Raw genomic sequence first — 23,605 nt, 5'->3', positions numbered from 1 at the left:
GCGCTGCGGGCGGTCCTTAGAGCGAGCGTTCACTGCTGGGGTCCTAACGAATCTTCCCTCATTTCGTATTGTCCGGGAAAAAAAAAAGAAAGATAATACGCGCAAAAAGCAAGAGAGATATCGAATGCAAAGCATGGTCGACGTATGAAAAGTGGTGGTAGTGTAGTCGACTCAGTCTGCGGACGTTCGCTTTCTTGGTGTTTCTTCTAGAAAAAAACGAAGTCAAGGTAAAGAAAGTAAGCAAGCAAATGAAGTGATTAAGGAGTATACAAATTAAGTATACGGGAACGGCTCAGTGTAACGGAACGTTATGTATCGTTAAGGCTCAGAGATTTGCTAAAAATTGGAGATATCCGCCGAGCGGCCGACTCAAGCAGCCAGTTTAGGAGATCGACGGTACCTGGTAGACTTCACCATCGCAGTGCCTAGAGTACACTTGTGGCGAAACTTTATAACCGCATTGGACTAATAGTAAAGTGGTCTCTCTCTCTCTCTCTCTCTCTCTCTCTCTCTCTCTCGCTCTCCGACGTTCATTCACTCTTTCAGACTGCTACAAGAACGCGGTGATGGTTGAATGCTTCTCTGCGAAGGGTTCAGTAAGTGTTTGCTTATAATAGAGGAAGCATCACTGTTTTGCTCGACACGGTGGTCGTTATTACAATAGCGCCCGTATTTACAAGAAGAAGAAGAAGAAGAAGAAAAAGGAGGTTGTATGCTACACTTATTGGTAAGAGGAGGTTGGCGCCAATCTTGGTGTTGGACGTAACATTAACGAAGGTGGCTGGCCTGCGGTCTCCAGCACTTGCGAACCAAAGGCTTTGTCAATTCGGCCTCGCATGCATGACAACTGGCACGAAGACTTGATATGCCTGGCGTTTCTCGAGGGGGATTGGTGAAGGATTCCCGATAGGGCAGCACTTGATCGTTTTAAAGTTTGATCGTGTTTGTTTGCGGGGAAGCCATTTAGCACTAGCTGAGAGAATAATGGACATAGTTTTCATTTCTGAATCGCGTGCTTGAACCGCGGCGACGGCACGTCGGCGTTACGTCACACACTCTAAGTAGTTTTTCTTTCGTCTTCTTTTTTTTCTTTTTTTTTAAGGAACGTTCTGAGCTACATATCTAGGCTAAGTCTTTGGTTCGTCTGGAAGCCACTGCAGTGCCTCTGTTTTTATTGACCAGATGTAAATAATCAAAAGGCATAATGATAATCAACTCAGTTACAAATATTTTCACCTGGTATTCCTCTTTCCTGTTTTGAGAAATGCGCACTGAAAACGTACCGTGAAATGCATTGATAACCTTCATCCCCCCCCCTCCCCTACCCCTTTTTTCCACAGTGCAGAAAACCGCACGGGAACCCTACGTTTCCGTACTGTGGAAACGTGGGCAAATATTTCATCATAATGGCCCGCGAAACAGGCTAGGCAATATTTTACTCTGCAATGACTTTTTCACTGTAGACAGCAACCTAAGTATTTCACTTCGGCTCATGTGTGTAGCTTTTTTTGTGACCTGAATCTGCGCCCCAGTACACTCTGTGTAAGGGGAGAACTTGATACCCGTGTGCGTACTAGCGTTATTTTCGCGCACCTATAACTTGTGCTAATTTACTGTGTGCGTGTGCCTGTGTGTGTGTGGCTGTGTGTGTGTGCGTGTGTATGTTATCCGGGTTGTTCTCTTAAATAGCCGGCCCTGAGGCCCGGTATCTTTTCTTTTCTCGCCGCTTATTGCACAGCAGCTACAGCAGCCGAAGAGTGAAACACCTTTAAGATTCGAGTTCGAATACTTCGTTACAGTCATTTCCTGCATCAAAGAGGCATATATTGGACAGAGCAGTGTGTCAAAAACATAAATATTAGGGCTGAGCGAATATTCGAAAATTTGGAATGACAAATCGAATAATGCCCTACTCCATCCGGTCTTCAAAGCGAATATTCGGCATTTGTAATTACGAATATCTTTATTTCCAATATTTCTCGAATATTTTAAATCCTCTAGTGTGCGCAATCAAACATACAATTTGAGCAAAAAGGCGATAGTTCTCATCCAGGCGGCCACCTAATAGATATAAAACGCGAGTATAGTTACGCAATAGAGAACGATACACATGACATGAGATCTATTCGATCGTTCGCACGCTCCGAGGATCTCGTAGTATGCGAAAAATCTGCCTACTTATTCCGAATGCTTCATTTAGGCTTTTAATATACAACGTCTCCTAACGTGCCATGTTGCGATAAACACCTGCTAGCATAGGGAATACCGAAGATATGAACACTGTTTCGCATTAACGGTGAGAACGACTGTTTGTTATTCGAACTTGTTTCGATTCGATTCGATTCTGGTATTATTCGATTCGTATTCGCTTCGACCTCAGAAATTACTATTCGCACTCCCCTACAATATCACGCTTCGGCTTTGAATATGGCCAGTCAGTTGTGCGGTAATCCTCAAGATGACGGGTTTCACGAAAAATCGAAATTGCCATCCGCTAAGCTACAAAGAATGCTTTGTAGTTTTATGATACTCTCGGGTAGATAACGCTCTTCCCTTTTCAGGCTTTGGCTTTGATAGGCACGGATAGCGAATCGCTTCGCAATAATCTTCACCCCTTCGAGACTTCAGTAGTGCGTTCCTCCTTGCATTTAATTTATAAATTTCTCTCTCTGTCTCTCTCACGGAAGTCACAAGGCGGTTCCTATAAAGTGGTACCGTTTTGATTGTGTAGTGACCGACCGTCCCGTTTCGTTAAACGTATACGCGCAAACTTCCTAACTTCAACTTTTGAAAAGGAGTGTTTTCTTTTTTTTTTTTCTTTTTTTTATCGCGATAGCAATTATATGGACACTGCAGGCGCATTGCTGCCGTCGCCGTGAGCTTCCGTATAAAGTTAAAGGGCGATAAAATCGACGCCGCGCGCCGTATGCTGTATGTGCGAGTGAACGCGTGCGTGGGTGAGCCGGCAATCGCGACTCAATCTCGCCCACGCAGGGGAGGAAAGCAGGGATGAAGCGCGCCGTCTTCCGTCGCGCGCGAGGCTCCGGGGGGAGGGTTAGGGAGTGGCGCGTTCTACTCCGGGCAGGCCGGGCTGCCGCGCGCTCCCGCCCGGGCCGCTGTATCTTGAGAGCCATCTGTGACGGGGGCAGAGTTCGCCGCGCGCTGTGTTTTTGCGGCTTAGCTCGCGTTGATGCGAGAGCCGGCACGAAGGTCAATTCGCTCGGCGCTGCTGCCGCGCTTCCTCATTCCAGCGTTTTGAAAGCGAGTTTCCGCGGTCACCGAGGGAGATGTGTTTATGTTTGCTTATGCGCGCTTGACACTACGCTTGTTGATTTAGTTAGTATGCCTATGTGTAAAAGTTTATACGGCCAATAAAACTACTATCCTTACTTCGTGTAGCTGTCCACTAATTTTCTAATGCAATCGATGCTTCGCCTTTCGGGCGAAACGGCTACTTATTTTTTTTAAATTCTTTTTGCGAACAAACGTGAATTTCCATGTTCGAACGCCGTAAGTGGATATGCCTCCTTCACGGAGGCAGGTTGTTACTGCGTCCGCGGTCGACTCAGTCGTTTGTCGGCGGCACCCGCTTGCCATTCAAATTAACCCACTCGGTGCTGCATAATTCATTCCGTCGTGTCTTTCGACTAGGCGCGTAAGTAGGGACAACGTCATTGCCATTCGCTGTTGACACGATCGACTCGCGGACGCTTTGTGCCATCGCCCTTTTGGTCTACGTATAACAGGCTGCGTATGGGAGGTCAGTTCAGCGAAGAAACGCTTCTCGCTGTGCTCGTTTCACCCTGGCGAAAGACAAAAGGGAACTGGAAGAACGCTTCAAATTTATAAAAGAAAAGGGAATCTCTGGAGAACGAAAGAGAAATGACGGCTCATCTAAAGGGTGATCGTTTGCGTTGCGCGACTGCGGCAGACGTCTTTGCAAAGGCGTGCGCGAAAGGCCTTCTCTCAGTTGGCTGACTCTAATGGGACGCGCGCTCTGCTATGAAACAGGGAAGAATATAGAGCGGAGAAGTAGGAACTGCGACAACAACACAAATAAAAAAAAGGAATGTTATAGGGAAAGTTGGACGAGGGGTTCGACTACGCATGCTTGTACGCTCCCACGCGCGCCTCACTCCAGTCGCACGCGCGCTCGCTCGCACGAATCATGATAGTGCGCATGTTTCGCGCGAGCGCGTGCGATTGCTCCCTCTCCAATTTAGGTCTGTGCGTCCCCCCCCCCCCCGTTTCCTCCCCGCGTCTGTATGTGTCTCTCTCCTTAGGTCCTACGTATTTCTTTCTTCGCGCGGGTTTCTCCTTTTTCTCTGTCATTTGCCTCCGTCTCTCATTCAAATTTAGGGACGGTATCGTCTCCCCGCACTCGCGTTCTCCACGTTCCCGCTTCCCTTCTTTTCCCGACTTCGCGTGCTTCTCTGTCCACGTGATACCCCGTTTTTTCACACCCGTTTTACTACCCCGATCCCCAATTTTTTTCTTTCTCGTTTCTCTCGGGCTCTCCATGCTTCTCGTGTCTCTGCCTTCCTGTCGATCTCTCCTGTAAATTCCCGCATTCCCGTGTGTTCGCCTTAGCCCAATAATCGCTACCGCTGCCTTTCTCTTTCCTTTCGGAACTTCACGTTTGGGTTCTTCCCTCCCCTTTTGCGACGCTTTCCCCAATCGCCTTGCCCTGTATTTCCACCCATATCGTTCCTTGCGCACGCTTCCTTCCCACCTTTCCCTTTTATTTAATTATTCCACCTTATCTCTACACTGTATCCCTTTCGCCACTGCCTTCCCTTCCCCAAAACCGTCAGTTCCTCTTTCATCTCAGCCTAAAGCTCAGTAATTTCCCCCCTCGCCATCCCTATTCCTCCTCACCTTTCTTTCGAAGTTGCTTTCTACCCTCGCGTCCCTTTCTTACATCCTTTCTATTCGTATTCCTATCCCCACATCCCGTTTCCCCAAGCCACCATCTTTCCCTTTTTCCCGACCGTGCGAGTCTCGCCACGTCCCCTTTTCTTTTTCTTTCTTTTATGCGAAGTTGGCGCAACGGTGCGTTGGCGCTTGATTGCACGGAGCGCTCGTGCAAGCGTCGCTACCCCGCAGGCGCTCTGTAGTTTCGTATACTCTAAGCTGCTCGTAGTCGTGTGTGTGGTTGTACGTCTCTATGTGTGTTTCTTGCTCCCGGCTCGCGTTCGCGTGGGCTGCCTTAACGAGCGATGCTGGCCTGTGATCCTCTGTGCCGAGTTATGTTACGTATCCATTCTTTCTTTCTCTCTTTTTAATTTGCTCACGACCCTATTGCCTCGAAGGGGATTTGAGATTCCTATATGATGCAGTGGCTCTGCTAGTTGGGCTTCTCGTTAGTTACGTAACCCTTTCGTGTACAGAAGTGTCTGTTCTGAGATGAGAAAATTTTTTTTAAAAAACGGACGATATTTGGAAGAACTGATGTCGATGGCTAAGGAATATCTTAGGGTGAAAAAAAGAGGCAAATTTCTTGGACAACTTTAATGTACAGGAATACTTGTTGTTGGCCTGAGTTCGTACTTAAATGACATGTTGTACCCGGCGCAAGGAGTACGGACATCAATACGGCTGTTTGTTGGTGCCTACATTTATTGTTTATATGGCTTTCATGGATTATGAAAAGGCATTCGATTCAGTAGAGATGCCAGCAGTCATAGAGGCATTGCGTAATCAAGGAGTACAGGGGGCATACGTGAATATCTTGGCAAATATGTAGAAGGATTCCACACGTACCTTAGTTCTCCACAAGAAAAGTTGAAAGTTACCAATCAAGAAAGGGGTCAGGCAAGGAGACACAATCTCTCCAATGCTATTCACTGCATGCTTATTTATTTATATTACCCCGAAGCTCACATAGCTTTACAGAGGGGAGTGGATTACATAAATAATAAACACAACACCAAATATAATAACATGTGCAATACTAATAACATCTACAATACACAGGAGGAGGCAATGTTAGGCTAATACAACGAAAAGTTCGAATGAAGGTACAATGCGAGGAACCGCGTATAAAAGAAAAAAAAAAAAGAAGTATTCAAGAAGAAGTATTCAAGCTCTTAGACTGGGAAGGCTTAGGAGTGAGGATCAACGGCGAATATCTCAGCAACCTTCGGTTTGCAGATGACATTGTCCTATTCAGCAGCAATAGGGACTAATTACAACAAATCCTTGAGGACCTTAACAGAGAATGTGTAAGAGTGGGGTTGAAGATTAATTTGCAGAAGACAAAAATAATGTTCAGTAGTCTGGCAAGGGAACAAGAATTCAGGATCGCCAGTCAGCCTCTAGAGTCTGTAAAGGAGTACGTTTATCTAGGTCAATTACTCACAGGGGACCCTGATCATGAGAAAGAAATTTACAGAAGAATAAAATTAGGTTGGAGTGCATACGGCAGGCATTACCAAATCCAGACGGGGAGCTTACCATTGTCGTTGAAAAGAAAAGTGCACAATCATTGCATTCTACCGGTGCTCACATATGGTGCAGAAACTTGGAGGTTAACAAAGAAGCTCGAGAACAAGTTAAGGACCGCACAAAGATGGATTGAACGAAAAATGTTAGGCCAAACGTTAAGAGACAGGAAGAGAGCAGTGTGGATCAGAGAGCAAATGGGATAGCCGGTATTCTATAGTTGACATTAAGAGGAAAAAATGGAGCTGGGCAGGCCATGTAATGCGTAGGATGGATAACCGGGGGACCATTAGAGTTACAGAATGGATACCAAGAGAAGGGAAGCGCAGTCGAGGACGGCAGAAAACTAGGTGCGGTGATGAAGTTAGGGAATTTGCAGGCGCAAGTTGGAATCGGCTAAGACAGCGGTAATTGGAGATCGTATACGGAGAGGCACTGCAGTGGACATAGATATAGGCGGATGATGCTGATGATGACGTTTATTGTTAGTTTCTGTACTCTTCACGCCCGCAATACCATGGCGTCTTAATGTTTAGCAAATTGTGGGACTACAGTAATATATGTAGGAATGTTAATGACGAGAACGTCTGAATTAAAATTCATTAACTTCCGGTGTTTCGCACGCCAAAACCACGATAAAGTTATGAGGCATGCCGCAGTGGGATACTGTAGATTAATTCTCACCACCTGCGGTTCTTCGAAGGGACCTGGGAACATTTTTAACCGGTTTTCTCGTAGAGAACGCATCGTAGTTGAGGAAAAATTCCGACCATTGCGAATTTTTCCTCAGCAGCGAAGCGTTGTTTCTGAGAAACCCGTATAGGTTTTATTTGTTGCTTCGTGCTACGTTTTCGTGTATGACAATTTTTCCCTTTCTTGGTTACCAACTGTATTCGGTTAAAAAGCGATTGTTTACAGCAGTTTATGCAGCTGATACAATGACTCTGCTTACTTCGTATAGCCGTATAATAATTTGCTATCGCAACGAATGCTTCGCCTTTCGGGCGAAACTGTGATTTTAAAGATTTTTAATTTTCTTTTCTGTTAAACATGCGTTACAGTAAAGAGACTCTGGCAATATAAAGTTTACTTTACAAAACTTTACAGATATATACAAAAGCAACCGCTTAGTATAAATTGCTCGCGCAAGTAAAAATCAAGCGTTGTTTCGCATCCCCAGTGTTCGTATGACACACCAAGGGCTTCAGACAAGTGCATTCACGAAGCGCATGCGTCCATCAGTACAGCTTTCTATTGCGAGGAAAACCGTCAGTTTCTCCGCAGCCGTACTATGTAGCCATAGCCCGCGTCGTGGCGACGCTGTCATTTGGTACTGACAGTGTCGTCAGTCAATGACTTAAGCATCGAACTGATATCACTCATCATTGTATCATCGTGGTTGTCGTTATTACCGTCGTCCTCGCTATCCTTGTCGTCGTACTACGACCGTAGTACTATGACTGCCTCATGTGACGGGTATAAGGTGTTGGTTAAACCTTTCGTCCACAACTTTTTTTTTTTTTTTTAAGACGAAATGACCCTTGAGGCGTCCTTGACGGTTCGCCCGTCTCCGTAGCCGCCAATTAGACCGCGCTATAGAGCAAAGCTTAAATTTTCAAACGTTGGAACTCGAGCCATATATTCTCGTTCTCGGCGTGCCAGCGATGTGGTCGATTCGCGACGCCGATTCGCGACGTCGATTCGCGACGCCGACCCAACTACAGACCCATCAAGTGGCCAGGGCGATCGTCCAAGCCACCGGAGGGGCGCCGACCTGCAAGGGGGACGATTTCATCACCCGCCTGCGACCCGGCTCGAATATCATCATCGTGAGCACCCCTCACGAGGGTACGGCGGCCACCCTCATGAAAATTATGAGCCTCACGTTCCACGGACGATCACACCCTGTGAAGGTGTATCTATCAACACCCGAGGACCTGCTTAAAGGTGTCGTACACGGCATCGACGTAGGCACCAGCGAAGAAGAGCTTATGGCGAATCTTCGAGTCCGCACACATGGAGTCCGCATCGTGCGGGCCCGTATGCTTGGTCAATCTCAGACAGCCCTGCTCCACTTTGAGGGACCCCAGGTGCCTAGATTTGTGTACTTCTACGGAGGGGAGATGCCTTGCCGAGACTACCAGCCGACAAGGTAGTTCTGCCCCATCTGCAGAACCACCGGACATCGACCAGACGTCTGCCCCAACCCAACGGTTCGCGCGTGCAATACCTGCAACCACCCTAACCCAGAAGCCGGTCACACTTGTGTTCCGAAGTGCGCCCTGTGCGGAGGGGCCCATCTCACGGCCGCAAAAGACTGCAACAATAAACTAAAGCGCATTCGCCCCCGAGGGAAACCAGCCTCCACCACCGCCCCCAAAACTCAACGACATCCCCGCCCACGGTGGTTCAGCTCCGAGCGGGAAGACTCCGACTCCGACTACTCGGAGTTGTCGATGACCTGCAGATCCCGGTCCGGTTCCAGCCCGAGGTCCAGGTCCCGCTCCTGTTCGCGGCCCCGGCCTCATTTCCGGTCGCCCAGACGGCGATCTCAGTCGACGTCCAAGCAACAGCAGCAGGGTACACCCATCATAGCGGCGCCCAAAGATAAGGGGTCCCAGCAAAACCAACGGAAGACCAAGGCAGCCTCACCCAAGAGGACCAACACCAAAGAACAAGAGGTAAGCTGGGCAGCAGTAGCCTCCCCCTCGTATAAAAAACCACAGACGCCACCGCCCACGAAATTCGAACAGGAACTCGCGAGCATGCGCGCACAGATACAAACACTAACACAAGAAAACAGACAACTCAAACAACAAGTGATACAGCTCACACAAAAACCACAAGAGATGGCACCACACCAGGCCATCATTGACCTAAAAACCAATGTCGATGCCATTCAAACCCAGATGCAAGCCTTCATGGATGCTACACGCGCCCAGATGGAACAAATAACACAGACTGCCCTACAACGCACAGAGGCAGCAATCAAGCACATGGAAGCCGCTGTAGACAGCAAGCTTAAGGGCCAGCTTCACTCCATAAAACTGCGAAAAACACTACGACAGAACCTCTGCAAAGTCACACCTGCGGCAGGACATAACCGACACCAACACCCATCACCGACCATAACATCACCGACCACAACACCCAACAATGCCTAGACCACACAAGCAAGTCAAAGAAAACTTAGAAATTTGGCAATGGAACTGCCGTGGGTACCGAAGGAAAAAAGGGCTACTGACACAATTGATCGCTCAATCCTCAAAGCCGCCAGGGGTCATAGCCCTACAAGAGCCCGGTACCCGACCAACACTACATGGCTACGAGGAATACCACGCAAGTCAAGACGACAAATGGAAGGTAGCCACACTCGTGGACAAAAACATAACAACTATACAACACACATCTATACACGACGTAGACGTACAACATGTACTCCTAGAATTCGTCTACAAAGGCAATCAGACAAAGAGTGCCTTTGTTCTAAACGTCTACTGCCCCCCCAGCCAAAGGCGGGCAAACATTGACAAACTCTTCAGGGACACTCTCCGCCTTGCCAAAGATCGCCCTCTGGTAATCATGGGCGATTTCAACGCTCAGAACACGCTATGGGGGTATCAGAGGCAGGACTGGAAGGGTCTCCAGCTAGAAACACTAATGGAACAGAGTCACCTCACACTGATCACAGACCCGAACACTCCGACGAGGGAAGGGAACAGCGTAACACGCGACACCACTCCCGACCTCACCTTCATCACACAAACCACGCGAGCCGAATGGCTCAACACACTCGAAAACTTAGGCAGCGATCACTACATACTGAACATAACGCTACAAACCGGACGCCTACGCAGGCAGATCGGCACAGCCAAAATCACTGACTGGCGAAAAATTAGGGAAGCCCAAGAACAGGACACAGACACAATCACGAACCTGGAAGACTGGTGCGACAACCTCCGTCGACAGAAACAACACCATACAAAGGAAATCGCCAGAACGGAAGAGACCCCAGAAGTGGATCCCCACCTACTACACCTGTGGGACGCCAAACGAGGTCTCACCCGCCGTTGGAAAACACAGAAGTACAACAGGAAACTGAAGACACGCATAGCACAAATAACAGCGGAAGCAGAAGAATATGCCATGCAACTCGCCTCGGCGAACTGGTATCGATTCTGCGACTCCTTCGGTGGCACCCTGGGTACCGCCAAAACGTGGCACATACTCAAAGCCATCCTGGACCCCACCAAAACCAAAGGAGAGGGGCACAAGGCCCTGGAGCGGCTACTACACACCTACCCAGGCAGCCAACAAGACCTCATCGACGCCATCAAGAACAAGTGCTATGGAGATCCAGCTCCCACGCAACCATGTACAACACCATACATGGGACAACCCAACCCACTTTTGGACGAACCCATCACAGAAAACGAGGTGAGAGCGGCCATCGCAGCCACCACCCGTAACACAGCGGCGGGCACGGACCGTATCACGAACGCCATGATCAGAAACCTTAGCGACAAGTCCATCTCCGCGCTCACGGCCTTTCTCAACCAACACTGGGAACAAGGTACGGTGCCGGCGATGTGGAAACACGCACGCATAATCATGATACCCAAACCGGGGAAGAAATTGGCAATTGAAAATCTGAGACCAATCTCGCTCACATCCTGCCTCGGCAAGGTGTACGAGAAAATCATACACAAGAGACTACAGGGACACTTAGAAGACAACAAGCACCTGCCAGACACCATGTTTGGTTTCCGCGGAGGCTTGTCCACACAAGACGTTTTACTGCAAATCAAGGAAGAAGTCCTCAGCAACGTTCCCCGCAGCGGCGAACATGCCCTCCTAGCAATCGACATCAAAGGAGCTTTCGACAACGTCAGCCACCAAGGAATCCTAGAAGGGCTCGCCAACACCAACTGCGGTGAGCGAACGTACAAGTACGTTCAGAGCTTCCTAAGCCACCGCACGGCAGAGCTGAAGATTGGGGAGATCCAGACTGCAGTATACCACCCTCCCAACAAGGGCACACCACAAGGAGCAGTCATCTCACCCACGCTCTTCAATGTCGCCATGATCGGCCTCGCAAGAAAACTGCAGGACGTAGAAGGCCTCCGCCACGCCTTCTACGCAGACGACATAACACTCTGGACCACAACAGGGTCCCTTATTGAAAATGAAGAACGGCTGCAAACTGCAGCTGACCTCATCCAAGAATACGTCAGCCAACGGGGACTACAATGCTCGCCCGAGAAATCTGAACTCATACGAGTCTGGCGAGGCCGGGGTAACCACACAGTCCCCACAGACCCAACACGAAAAATCGAGGTACACCTCAACGGGAGCCTCATACCAGAAACGTCATTGCTCAGGGTGTTGGGCATGTGGCTGCAGTCTAACCAGCGTGCTACACACACCCTTACGCTCCTCAAAACCAGTGTCAAGGCGATATCACGCATGATATCCCGTGTAACATCGAAGAATAGAGGCATGAAGGAAGGGGACACACTCCGACTGGTCAAAAGCCTGGTGGTGAGCAGAATCACATACAGCCTGCCCTACTACCATCTCACACAATCCGAGACGAAACAGGCCGACACGCTCTTGAGGATGGCTTTCAAGACCGCTCTCCGCCTGCCGATGAGTACATCGACTGAGAAATTATTGGCGCTGGGGTTACACAACACCCTCAGCGAACTCACAGAAGCCCTTCACGTCTCACAACAACAGAGACTTGCGCGGACTCACACGGGCCGGCAGGTCCTACAAACTTTGGGCTTCAAAGCCACAACACGAACCCAAGAAACCTGCACGATACCTCGTCACGTCCAGGACAGGTATCACATTGCCCCAATACCACGCAACATGGACCCTAACCTACACTCCGGAAGGAGGAAAGCAAGGGCCCAATACATAGAGAAAACATTCAGGTTCGATACCACGGCCCGTTTTACAGGACGCCGCTATGTACGGAACGAATAAAAAGGGCGCAGTGGCAGTGGTATGCGACCGCCGAGGCCACGTCACCTCCAGTGCATCGACCCGCCCCTGCACGATCACGGAAGCGGAAGAACTGGCCATCGCGTTAGCCATCCGCGAAGGTCAACACGCAAAAAAACCACTGACGATCCTCACGGACTCCCAGCAGGCCTGCCGCAACTTCCTACAGGGAAGAATCGCAAGACCTGCGGCACAAGTCCTAGCCCAAATACCTAAGGAGGACACTGACGACAACACCATCATAACCATCATTTGGATACCGGGTCACGCTGCCATCACGGGTAACCTGTATGCCGACAGAGCAGCTCGAGAATTTGCATATAACCGAGCACTCATCACGCCGACTGCAGATGACCCTGACCCAGTTGACCCCGAGTATTCAGCAATCCTGAACTACCACAGAGGGAGTCGCTTGCGATATCCCCCACCCCATCGAATACTAAAGACGGAGGATGCCGCTGCCTGGCGTAGGCTCCAGACAGGCACTTACACGAACCTACACATATTACATCGCCTGCACCCCACAGCCTACAGGGACGAATGCCCGTGGTGTGGGGCCACACCAACCCTATACCACATTACGTGGGAGTGCACGCTACACAACATAGAACACCATGACACGAACACCACGAGGGAGCAATGGGAGGCACTGCTGTCCAGCTCGGCCCTCGACGACCAGCTCAAGCTGATCCAGAGAGCAGAGAAGATGGCAAGAGCCAGCGGAGCCCTGGACTAGGGGCCCCGACCATTAGCGATGCCCCATTGGGGCAAGACAAAACTATATTTGAATTAAAGTTTATCTATCTATCTATCTATCGCGACGCCGTTTTTGTGACGCGGCTGTCTTGCTTAGGCCAAGCGTGGGGTTCGTTTGGGGATGGCACCGCGCAGCTGTCCAATTAAGGGGGTTAAAGCTGAGACGTCGCCGGGCCGGCGGCGAATAATTTGCGGCCATCTCGAGATGAGTTTCTCGAGTCGGGACGGCGAATCTTTTGAGAGCACTGGCCAGCGAATCGCGTGTGCAGCCTTAGCAGGATATGGGCTTACACAGTCACGCCCCTTCGCCAGGCGGCGTATTGAGGAAAGAGAGAGAGGAGAGAGAGAGAGAGTTGTATGGGAGACGATGGAATCTCGGATCGGTCGTGAGGTTTTCGAATCCTCGTCCTTGCACTTGGTGACGCGATTAGAGCGAGCTTTCTTCCCGAACGTGTCTTACCTGAAACGCCGCACCGCGTTAATTGGAGTCGTCTTCGTCGTACGCAAACGAGGTTTCGTGAGGAAAGGTGCAATCTGGGTCGGTTCTGTGGGCGGCACTAAATGCTGGAGGCTCGCAGTTCCTGGAATGCGCATTGCTCCGGGGTGCGCTCCGTGAACGTTTCCGGAGTGGTCAAACTTGCGCGGAGGAAAGAAAATTTGGAGGACGCTTAAGGCTTCTCCTTTAAGGAGTGGAACGCGATAGCATTCAAAGGTCCCCGGCTGCTTATCAGGCTTTTTTCTCGTATATTCAAATTACAATCCGACGCACTCGTGTCTGTAGGTTGTGGTTAAGTCGCACTTTACGGTTTTTCTGACGGAGTTTACTTTGGGAAATTCAATTTTTGTTCACTAACGCCTTGCGCCACGCGAAGGGCCTTTCATGGTGGGGGTAGGGATGATGTGGGTCGGCATGATTATTTCCGCCGCCGGCGCCGGCGCTTGCGTCGACGCCGGATTTTCTGCGACACGCGGGGCCCTTAATGCTTTCGCGGTAAAAACGGCAGCACAGCTCATTGGGCCGCGAATGATTCGGGTGGGGCCGCAGTAATGTATTACCTACTATTCTGTTTCGTATGCTGGTATACCGTGCACGAAAACATCAACAAATTACGAAACCTAAGGGTCGTAGTGTATGCACGCGTGCGAGCAGTATAGTACGCGTTCAAGCACTGTGGCACAAGAGGCGAGAGGCTCGGCAAGTGAGAACATGTTCATGTTCTGTCAGCGCAGCAACAAACCGTATCTTCTTTTCGTCTTTGTATGTTGTTGGTTGGACAGAGCATGCACACGCAGCGCAGGTAGTAGTACGTAATGATGTACACCCGTTAGCAAAAGTATACGGACCAGAGAATGCGCAATAAAGCCGATTTTTCTTTTTTTTTTTTCATCTGGCTGTGAATGTAGCTTCAAATTGAGGACTTTCTAGTGTACTCGTCAAGTTCACTTATGCACGTTAGTTACGAAGACATTCAGCCTTTTCCCGTGACCCTGTGGTCCGTATACTTTCGCTCGCTGGTGTACATGGTGTACTACTGCTTGCGCGCGTATCAGTTGGTTTTGATTGTCGTTCTCGATTGGGTGTGAAAATTAATGATCGATGCCCGTAATACGTGGTATCGGTACACTGTGCTGTAAGACTATACGTATACAGTGGAATCTCGTTGATACGGTGTTCACGGGAACCGGAAAATAAAGCGTATCATCCAAAAATCGTATTATGCGGCGTATTGTCTAAGCAAATCGTATTATCGGGAAAACGGGGAAAACGTATTATTCCTAAAAACGTGTTTTGCCGAATCGTATCAACGAGGTTCCACTTTATATGTCACAACAGTCCGTAGTCTATCTCGCAACTCTTTTGATCGACGCGCAGTATAACGCGCATGCCCAATCAGAAGTGTACGTCTTATGATGTTTGTTGCCCGTTTAACACGACAATATTACCGCGGAATTGGCTTAAGCCAGTAATGCCTCCCGCTGGATTCGCCGTGATGACGCGACATGACGTCAGCAAGCCTGCTCGTTTTCAGGCGAGACAGCCAACCATTGCTGACCTGTTTCCCTCGCCTATTGAAATTGAAGTGTTTTACGTTTTCGCAACTTTTTTGTGTCTTATTTTCTTTTCATTAAGGCTTCCTATTTGTAGACACTTTCTTGCCGTCTACAATTGTGCACGCAACGCCCGAAGGTGCAATTTATGTGTTTAATGTCATCTACCGATGTCCGATGCTGGACATGTCCACCTGAACGCCTCGAGTCTCTGTCCAGAAGTTGCTGGCGCCATCCTACAGCGCTCGTATTTCTTATTCTTTTTCTTCTTTTCTTTCGTGCGCTGTCTGTTTGTTCGGCGCAAACTCCGGCGGTGCAGGCTTATGTCGGCAGTGAACCGAATGGCCCCCAGACCGACCCGTAAGCGGATTTGGCGTCCTGACCTCTTCTTCCCCTTGCCCCCTGACAATCGGTCCACCGTCGAGAGCCCCTTGTTTCGCCGCAGATAAATTGCCCTTGTATGTGGTTATTAGTTGGCCGACGCGGGAAGCCTCGGGCCATTTTGGCGTGTGTCACGATGCTTGAAGCAACGCGCTGTCTGTCAGGGGTGGGCGCCACACGGAGTCAAACAGAAACGCGCGCCCACTGCTTTGGGTTTTTCGGCTCCCGTTCTCTTGCGTCCCGTATTGTTGTTTCCTATACTGAAGACGCCAGGGGGAAATCTGGCGCTTCGGTCGTTTAGCTGCCTTGGGGATGAGGAGTACGTTGATTTGTCTATTCTTCGTGCTTGTGACTTTGTTTGTTGCGCTTGATCTGTAAACGTCTGCAAGTGCGTGGCGTTTGAACTTTAAGAGTTTTCTATGAAATTGCTCTATGAAAAGAACCTGGCATGGCGGTCGTTCGGTTGTCATGGATGGGAATGATTGTATAGTACAAGGATTTGTATTTTGGATTTGTTTATTTCCTTATTTGTCTCTTTGTTTGTTTGTGTGCTCGTTATACTCTCACGGCTTCTTGCTGGGGCATTATAGAGGGGAGGGGCTACAATACTAATTTTAGTAGTATGAAATACATATAAATACAATATAATTTACCAACATTGTTAGAGAGAGAGAGAGAAATAGAAACAAATTGTACAGCTTGCACCAAGTTGTGCGAGGCTGGAGAAACAGCGGAGCTAGGGATCACCTAGGTCCTTCCAGTTTCGCTATGCTCAGCTAAGTTATGCTAGGCTAAGTTTTGCTAGTCGTTTAGCCGCCTACGTTCGCTTTCCCGCGCTCGGATCTCAGGATGCTCGGCTCTTCGTCACTGTTTGGCAGCACCGGCTTCGGCGCGATACTCCGGATTAGCACGCAGTCGCCGCTTTCGTTCTCGGCTGGCGGCACTACGAGCTTCCAGCTGACCGGCTTCTTCTGCGGGAGTCTCGTATTTCTTCGGCCGTCCCATGTTACATTTACTCAATGCGAAGTCTACGAAAGTTGTGTGTGTCGCCGTCGTCGCGGCGACATGAACTTTTATAATCAGTGTGACGTCATGGCCAAGCTTCACAAATTGTTGTCAAGACTAAGCAAAGCAAGAATTGCGGCACAAAGCAATTTACATGGCTGTGCAAAGCTGGATAAGTGTTTGCTAGGCGACCGCATTGCCGGAGCGGGTCTGCTGGAACGCGGTGTCGGCATTGCAACGCGGGAGAACGCGGTGTCGGTCATGCAAGCTGCGCTATGCAACGCGCAGTGACGTCATCGCTGGCGCAGCGGTGGAGGAGCGTTGCCGGAGCTATAGGAGAAGCAATGCGCAGCTGTGGCAGGTGGTTGCTACGTTATGTTTATAAACATGACCTAGACCACTGTCGCGAGGCATACTAATCGGCATGCAAGTACGTAATTCCATTGGCAACTTCTTCTTGGCATAAATGATTGAGAATATAGTGACTGTGTCTAGATGTGATACGTCGATTTTGTGCGAATGATCTGCACCATGCGAGATGTCAGGAGCGGGTCTGATCCAGAGTGACGTAAAATAATGATTATGATGATACATTCTACGGAATATACGCAAGTGTGTGTGTGTGTGTGTGTGTGTGTGTGTGTGTGTGTGTGTGTGTGTGTGTGTGTGTGTGTGTGTGTGTGTGTGTGTGTGTGTGTGTGTGTGTGTGTGTGTGTGTGTGTGTGTGTGTGTGTGTGTGTGTGTGTGTGTGTGTGTGTGTGTGTGTGTGTGTGTGTGTGTGTGTCTTGTGAGCGGCCAGATGAGGAAGGTCTAGAGCGGAGCTTTTGTACATTGCGCCTTATATATCTTTCTAACTTTCCGAGCGATCGCATTTTTGAAAGCGGATGGGGTCAACAGGTTCCTGCACACAGCCACAGTCGGCGTAGTCATCGGGACTTGTCGCGTTTATAACGCAGTATAGTCTCGAAGCTTATCAATTTGCAAATCGGCAAAGTCGTTCCAAGTCTGAAAGGTGCAAGTTGAGGCGAACTCACGTGCAATATACCGCCATTTTGTTGGGGTCAGAACCGCTATGTTCGCCGCTCCCGCATAGTCCGGAATCTGTTACTTCCGCACACCCGTTTAGTGCAAGCGCACTTATAATCTCGACCCTAGCTTGTTGCCAGCTGTCGGCACAGACCGCTCTAGCCTGTGGTATAATGTATACTGGTTGTGGCTTTTATGACAGCGCAGCTGACGACAAGGCCATGACGCGTGGCCTTGTCGAGTGACGAGTGCCCTCTCTCTCTCTCGCCCCCCTTCTTTTCATCGAAAGGCACCGCGCGCGGCACGGATTCGAACTCGTAACACTCCGCGATCAGTAACCAAATGCTATAGCCACTAAATCACCGCGGTGTTTCACGCTGAAGTGAAGAGATCATCGTCATCATCAGCCTATATTTATGTCCACTGCAGGACGAAGTAAAGAGATTATATGCAGTAAATAGAAGAACGCCCCACCCGGAGATCGTGCGAACGCTGATCAAGAACATTACCCAAGTTTACTCGAAAGAACTATTATATGGTTGATTATATCGTGATCTAGCTTGGGTAACGGGATCTGGATTCTCGTGGTCCTTTCCACGGCGGATGACAAAGAGAGAGAGAGAGAGAGACGGCGGGAGAAGGCGTCCACTTGACCCCCCCAAGTCCCGGAGGAGGGTTTCAGCTGGGCCAAAGAGCACGCCGCTCGTATCCTATTGCAACCGCGCGCTCTTTGAGTCGTCGACGTGCCATCCCATCTTCGTGATTGCTCTAAGCGCTTGCAGTGTCTTTTGTTTCCCGTTTGGAGAGTGGTTGTCTCTCTCGCATCTCTAAACGCCGATTGCGTTGGTGTTGCTGACGCCATGGGCTCCGGAAGCTTTCTGCAAAAATGCGCGCCAAGAAGTTTGCTGTGAGGCGCAATCTGGGAAAATCCTTGGGGCGAGATCGCGCAAGCATCTCGCTTTCCGAGCGTTCGACTTCCCTCCTACGTCACTGAGTAGGCGATGGTCGATTTGCGGTCCCGCCTCGCTGTGCTCACGACTGCTGACGAGATCGCAGACGAACGTTCGGAAAGCGAAATTCATGCGTGACCTCGTCCCCTGGCGCTTATTCACAAATAGTTCGAAAAAAAATTCAGCAAATCGTGATGCTGGTGAAGGCAACCGGCCAACGGGAAATAGAACTTAAGAGACGAAAGCTTTGTGGATTCGGCTCCTGAATCTTTCCTGATCATCGGCGCGCATTCGATTTTAAGATTTGCTGTCTCTATACTAGTATACTTGAACAACGTGCTAAATTAGTGTTTTGCTTGCACCGATCTGAAACTAGGCTGAGACTCGGCTTTCTTGGGTTACCCGCATTCCTCCAACTTTCACGCCCACTGTGCCTTGCAGGAAGCGAAAGAAAAATGCTGCTTTCTCTTTGGGAAACGTAATCCTGTTTCGCTTATCAACGTAATTATTCATACCTCGTGGTGGCTGTGGCGTTTTTCTGCGAATAACGAGATCGTGGGTTCGAATCCGGCCGCGGCAGCCGCATTCTGTTCAGGGTGGGATGCAAAAAACGCTCGCGTAGCGCGCACTGGGTGCACGATAATGAACCCCAGGTGGTCAAAATTACTCCGAAGTCAGCCACAACGGCGTGCCCCGATCACAATCAGATCGTACTCTCTACACGAACAAGGCACAGAATTTAATTAAGTTTACGCTATAGCGCAGGGCACACTGTACCGCAGGGTGAGCGCTGCCCTTGTTTTAGTATCGCTACCGAAAAAGTTGTATGTTGAACACGAGCCAACCACCACCAAGCTCTCTATCATCGGCCAAACCTGGAGAGGGGCCCCTCAACGGCTATCGATCAGTTAAGAGCGCGTCCTGTGGAAGGAGTAACCGTTCGGGTGCGTTTTTTTTTTTTTTTTTTTTTTCTTGCTGCTTGAGCTTGTACAGGTACTATTTTTCTTTTTGTGCCGTTTTCGTTTTTGCAAACATCGCTCTTCTTTGCCCGGTCCGGTAATCAGCCGCGCGCCCGACGGTAAGCCCACTGTGCGGAGGGAAAAAAAGAAAACGTTGTGGTCAGCCCTCTTTTTTGTTACGCGCGGAGGACGAACTTTCCACCGTCGTGTTCGGTGGTATTCTGCCTCCTGCTCTTGTTTGGATCTTTCCTGCGCGCTTGGCGCTGATTAATTGTTTCCCATTTCCCGAACTCGCCTTCTGGCTACAGGCACCCGTTCGATCGGCATTGTCCTGCCGCTACGCGGAGCATGGCAAAACACACCCCCGCGGTTAATCGCGTTAGGCCTCTCTCACTCAGTCCTTTGTAGTTTGCGTCAGACGTTATCGATCCAGTTCCTTGAATGGTCGGCTACCTTGAAGGTATGGCGTTTGGGGCAGCTGTGTTATCGTCCATCCGTGCGCTAGCGCCAGATAAGAGCGCGTTGCGGGAATCATGGTCTTTGGTGCCTGGTTGGAAGCGTGGTATGTGTTTGAATTGGCGGCGTCGACGGTGCCGTCCGGCTGCCTCCTGGAAGTTGGGCTTCGCGCGTTATGGTGTCGGCGCGCAGGCGCTGCGGTGCAAGTGACCGGCTGGGGCACCCATAGATACTCGATCCCGCTTTTTCAGCGCAACCACATGTGCGAGGTCGCTCGAGATTACACTCAAACTTCTAGCGTCCCAAGGCCAGCTACGTCTCCCTCGGAGCAACGGAAGCCAGTCTCGGAAGCCGTGCTTTTGCGTACTGGAGGCGCCGGAAGCAATAGGTGCTGTCCTAATCCATGTGCCAGCGACGGCTTCCTTTGAGTAAAAGAAAGCGGATCTCGAAGGGCTATGCTGTTCCTGGCTGCATGCGCCGGGAGCGATTGCACGAGCGGGAAACACGCCATGACCGGTTTTGGACACCACCATCCATCCTAGTCTGGTTTAACGTCCCAAAGCAAGTCGTTAGCGACGGCTTAAATAGCGGCTACGGATGGATTTTGACCACCTGGGTAGCTTTAGCATGCCCTTCCAAGGCAATGTACACGGGCGCTTTTCTGCTTTCCGCACCCGTCGCGGCGACACTCTTCGCTTTTGAGAGCGAACGTGATTCAGTGGTTATTTTAGCCGGCTAAACAAATCCGCTTCTTTTTTTTTAATGATAAATGTGTGTGTCCAAGCACTTCGCAACGCTTTAACGCCGATACAGCGAGTTGACGCCATATTAGCAACGTGTGCACACTGATCATTGAATGACGTTCCCTTGTTTCAAGTTTGATATTCGTGGGAATATATAAAGGCTAAACATGGATGTACCGTGTTATCACTTTGAACAATTTGTCGCAACAGTTCGTTAAACCTTTTCAGGCAGCAGCTACCAATCAGAATTGACTTCCCTGCAAGGATCACGGCCTTGGACAGGCGGCACTTACTCCGATATCAATGTAAGCGAGCTCCTACCTCGGCCGGGAGTCGAACCGGTGTAGGGTTCAGGAGTCGTGGTCTCGGAGTCTGACGTCAAACTGAAGGGTCGCTCTCTACAGCCTACGCCGCCGGTGCGTCTCGTAACGGGTAGCTGGCCAACGCTACCGGGGCATCACACGGAGGTTTAGCGGTCCCACGCCGTCGTCCGAGCTTTCTTGACGAGAGTTGATTCGTTCGTGATGAGTACGAGGTCGAGAGGTAGGAGAAACGGAACAGGGGGTTTATTTACGTAGGAAAGACAACGTTATTTACACAAGGGGATACGCGTACTGGCCGGAGTATACGGAGCGCCAGTACATCGTATAGCATGCCAGCGCTACTGAATCTGAGCAGACTACGTCGTTCTGGGAGAGCACACCGGATGAGCCGCAAAAGTCCGCTTAAATGCCCACTGTCCTCCCTGGATACCTCTGCCAGGGAAACCTGCGGGCACACCTTCTTCCAACCGGAGCGTCGGAAGTCGCCGAAGGCTCCGCCTTGAGGAAGAGGGTGCGCGTGAGCATTCCGGCGCCTTTTGTTCCCCGAACTCACTCGGAAAATTAGCCTCGGGCGCACACGGCTCACTGCCGCAGAGAAGGGGGGGGGGGGGGGGACACTCGTTGATTGGAAGGTTCACGCTTGCCTCAATTGACGCGTCCTGGTTCCGGTGATGGCCCAGCCATTAGCGGGCTCGTCCGTCGAACGGCCTTGGCTGCTAGCAGCGGCCGCAGCGAAACAGCGTCGAACGCACTTTTGCAGACTTTCCTTGGTCCAAGCGTCGGCGACCAAGTGGCGTCCAGCAAGCACGCATTCGTTGAAACGTGTCTCGCCATGGTGTCGCCGCTGGTCTTTCCCGTGGGACGTATTTTCAACACCACGAGGCGATTCGTCGCAGGAAATCAGAAGTGGCTGCCCCCGCTGGCCGATCGTAACACCGGTGACCGCGGCGCGTGAACTGGCCCGTTCTAATGAAATGGCTGCATACGTACACTGCGGCTCCAGTGCTTCTCAATATTTGTCTTGGGTCCAATCCCTAACTGAATGGGACGAAAAAACCATTTAGTCATATCGTTGGCACTTGCTCACCCGCTGCTTCTGCTGACAAAATTCAAGGTGCACTTTGTTATCCCTGCGTAGATGAATACGAAAGAACTGCGGCCACGTCAGGAGAAGCGCCGCGACGTCACGTGACCGACGTCACGTGTTCGTCACTATAGGTGCGGCACAACGCGAGGTCGTGGGTTTGACTCGATCCTTACCAAAGTTTGAGGGTTCAACTCCCAACAAAGCTCATGCGTTCGAGTGCCTTAATTAACTGCACCTTAATCAGCGGTGCCTCAATTCGCATTATTTAACACCAAAGGTGGTGGGTTCGACTCCCACCAAAGGTCGAGGGTTCGTAGCGTTTTCGGGAATCGAGGTACGTCACGCCAACGCCGACTACTACGCCGGATTTTCACCCTCACGTGCCACCTAATGGTTTCGCATTAATAATGAGTGAGGCGGTGTCATCGATACCTTCGTGTTACAACAGCGCGCGCAGGGATCCCTATATAGATCGCGTCTATTTTGGGCTCCCCACTCCGTCGCTCGCTTGTATCTTCCGTATTACCAACGTCGCGAAGCGGCCTATTTAGCCGTTCGGAATAACCTCTTTGTAACCAGCACCTCCACCAATTTTTACGTGGTGTACTTAGTCGGTATAGCGGTAACCAGCAGTCATGCGACGCACAGTAAAAACAGCCGAAAGCCGGAGCGTTTCACCTTCGCGACTACCACTGATGATCCGGCTGCGTCAATAACTTCACTGCAGGCGCCGGCAATTTGGCTGGTCTTGTCTTAGTCCTCTTCTTCTTCTCCGTCACAAAAAATAGGAATAATAACAATGAGTACAGTAATAATGACAACACTAACATTAACTGAAGCATACAGATTTGAAATGTCTTGCGATAGATGCGAGCTTGGTAAACTTAATCCGACTAGCGTCCACAGTTGCGTGCGACTGTATGTACAGGGAGAAGAACGTTTTTCACGACCGCGTAAAAAAAAAAAAAAAAAAAAAAAAAAAATCCGCGCGTGCGCGCGCATCTAAAACGCCTTACTTGAATCTCGCCATAGCGCTTACGCGTAAATTCTACGCGCTGTACACGCTTGTCGCGCCGACGCTAATTGCACGGTCTCCGCATTCTGGGGATTTGGCCACAACTCAAGCGCGCGTTTGCGAAATGGCCGCTCCGTTATGCGCCGCTGTATTCTTTCACGACTCTTGGGAGACGTCTAAGAGGGGAGAAAGGAAAGCAATATATATATATATATATATATATATATATATATATATATATATATGAGGGACAGACATTAAAAGAAAGAAGACAAAGTCGTTGAAAGAGGGGAGAAAAAAAAGGGGGGGGGGGAATGGGTAGTCCACTCTCGAAATGCATTCGCTACAACCCAGTTTACGGGCCTTACTAAGCCTTTGTTTCGGCGATATATCGTCTCCCGC

Source organism: Dermacentor silvarum, chromosome 10, assembly GCF_013339745.2.
Source record: "Dermacentor silvarum isolate Dsil-2018 chromosome 10, BIME_Dsil_1.4, whole genome shotgun sequence".
NCBI classification, from domain to species: Eukaryota; Metazoa; Arthropoda; class Arachnida; order Ixodida; family Ixodidae; genus Dermacentor; species Dermacentor silvarum.
The sequence above is the reverse complement of the archived record's forward strand: the minus strand, read 5'-3'. Positions refer to the sequence as shown.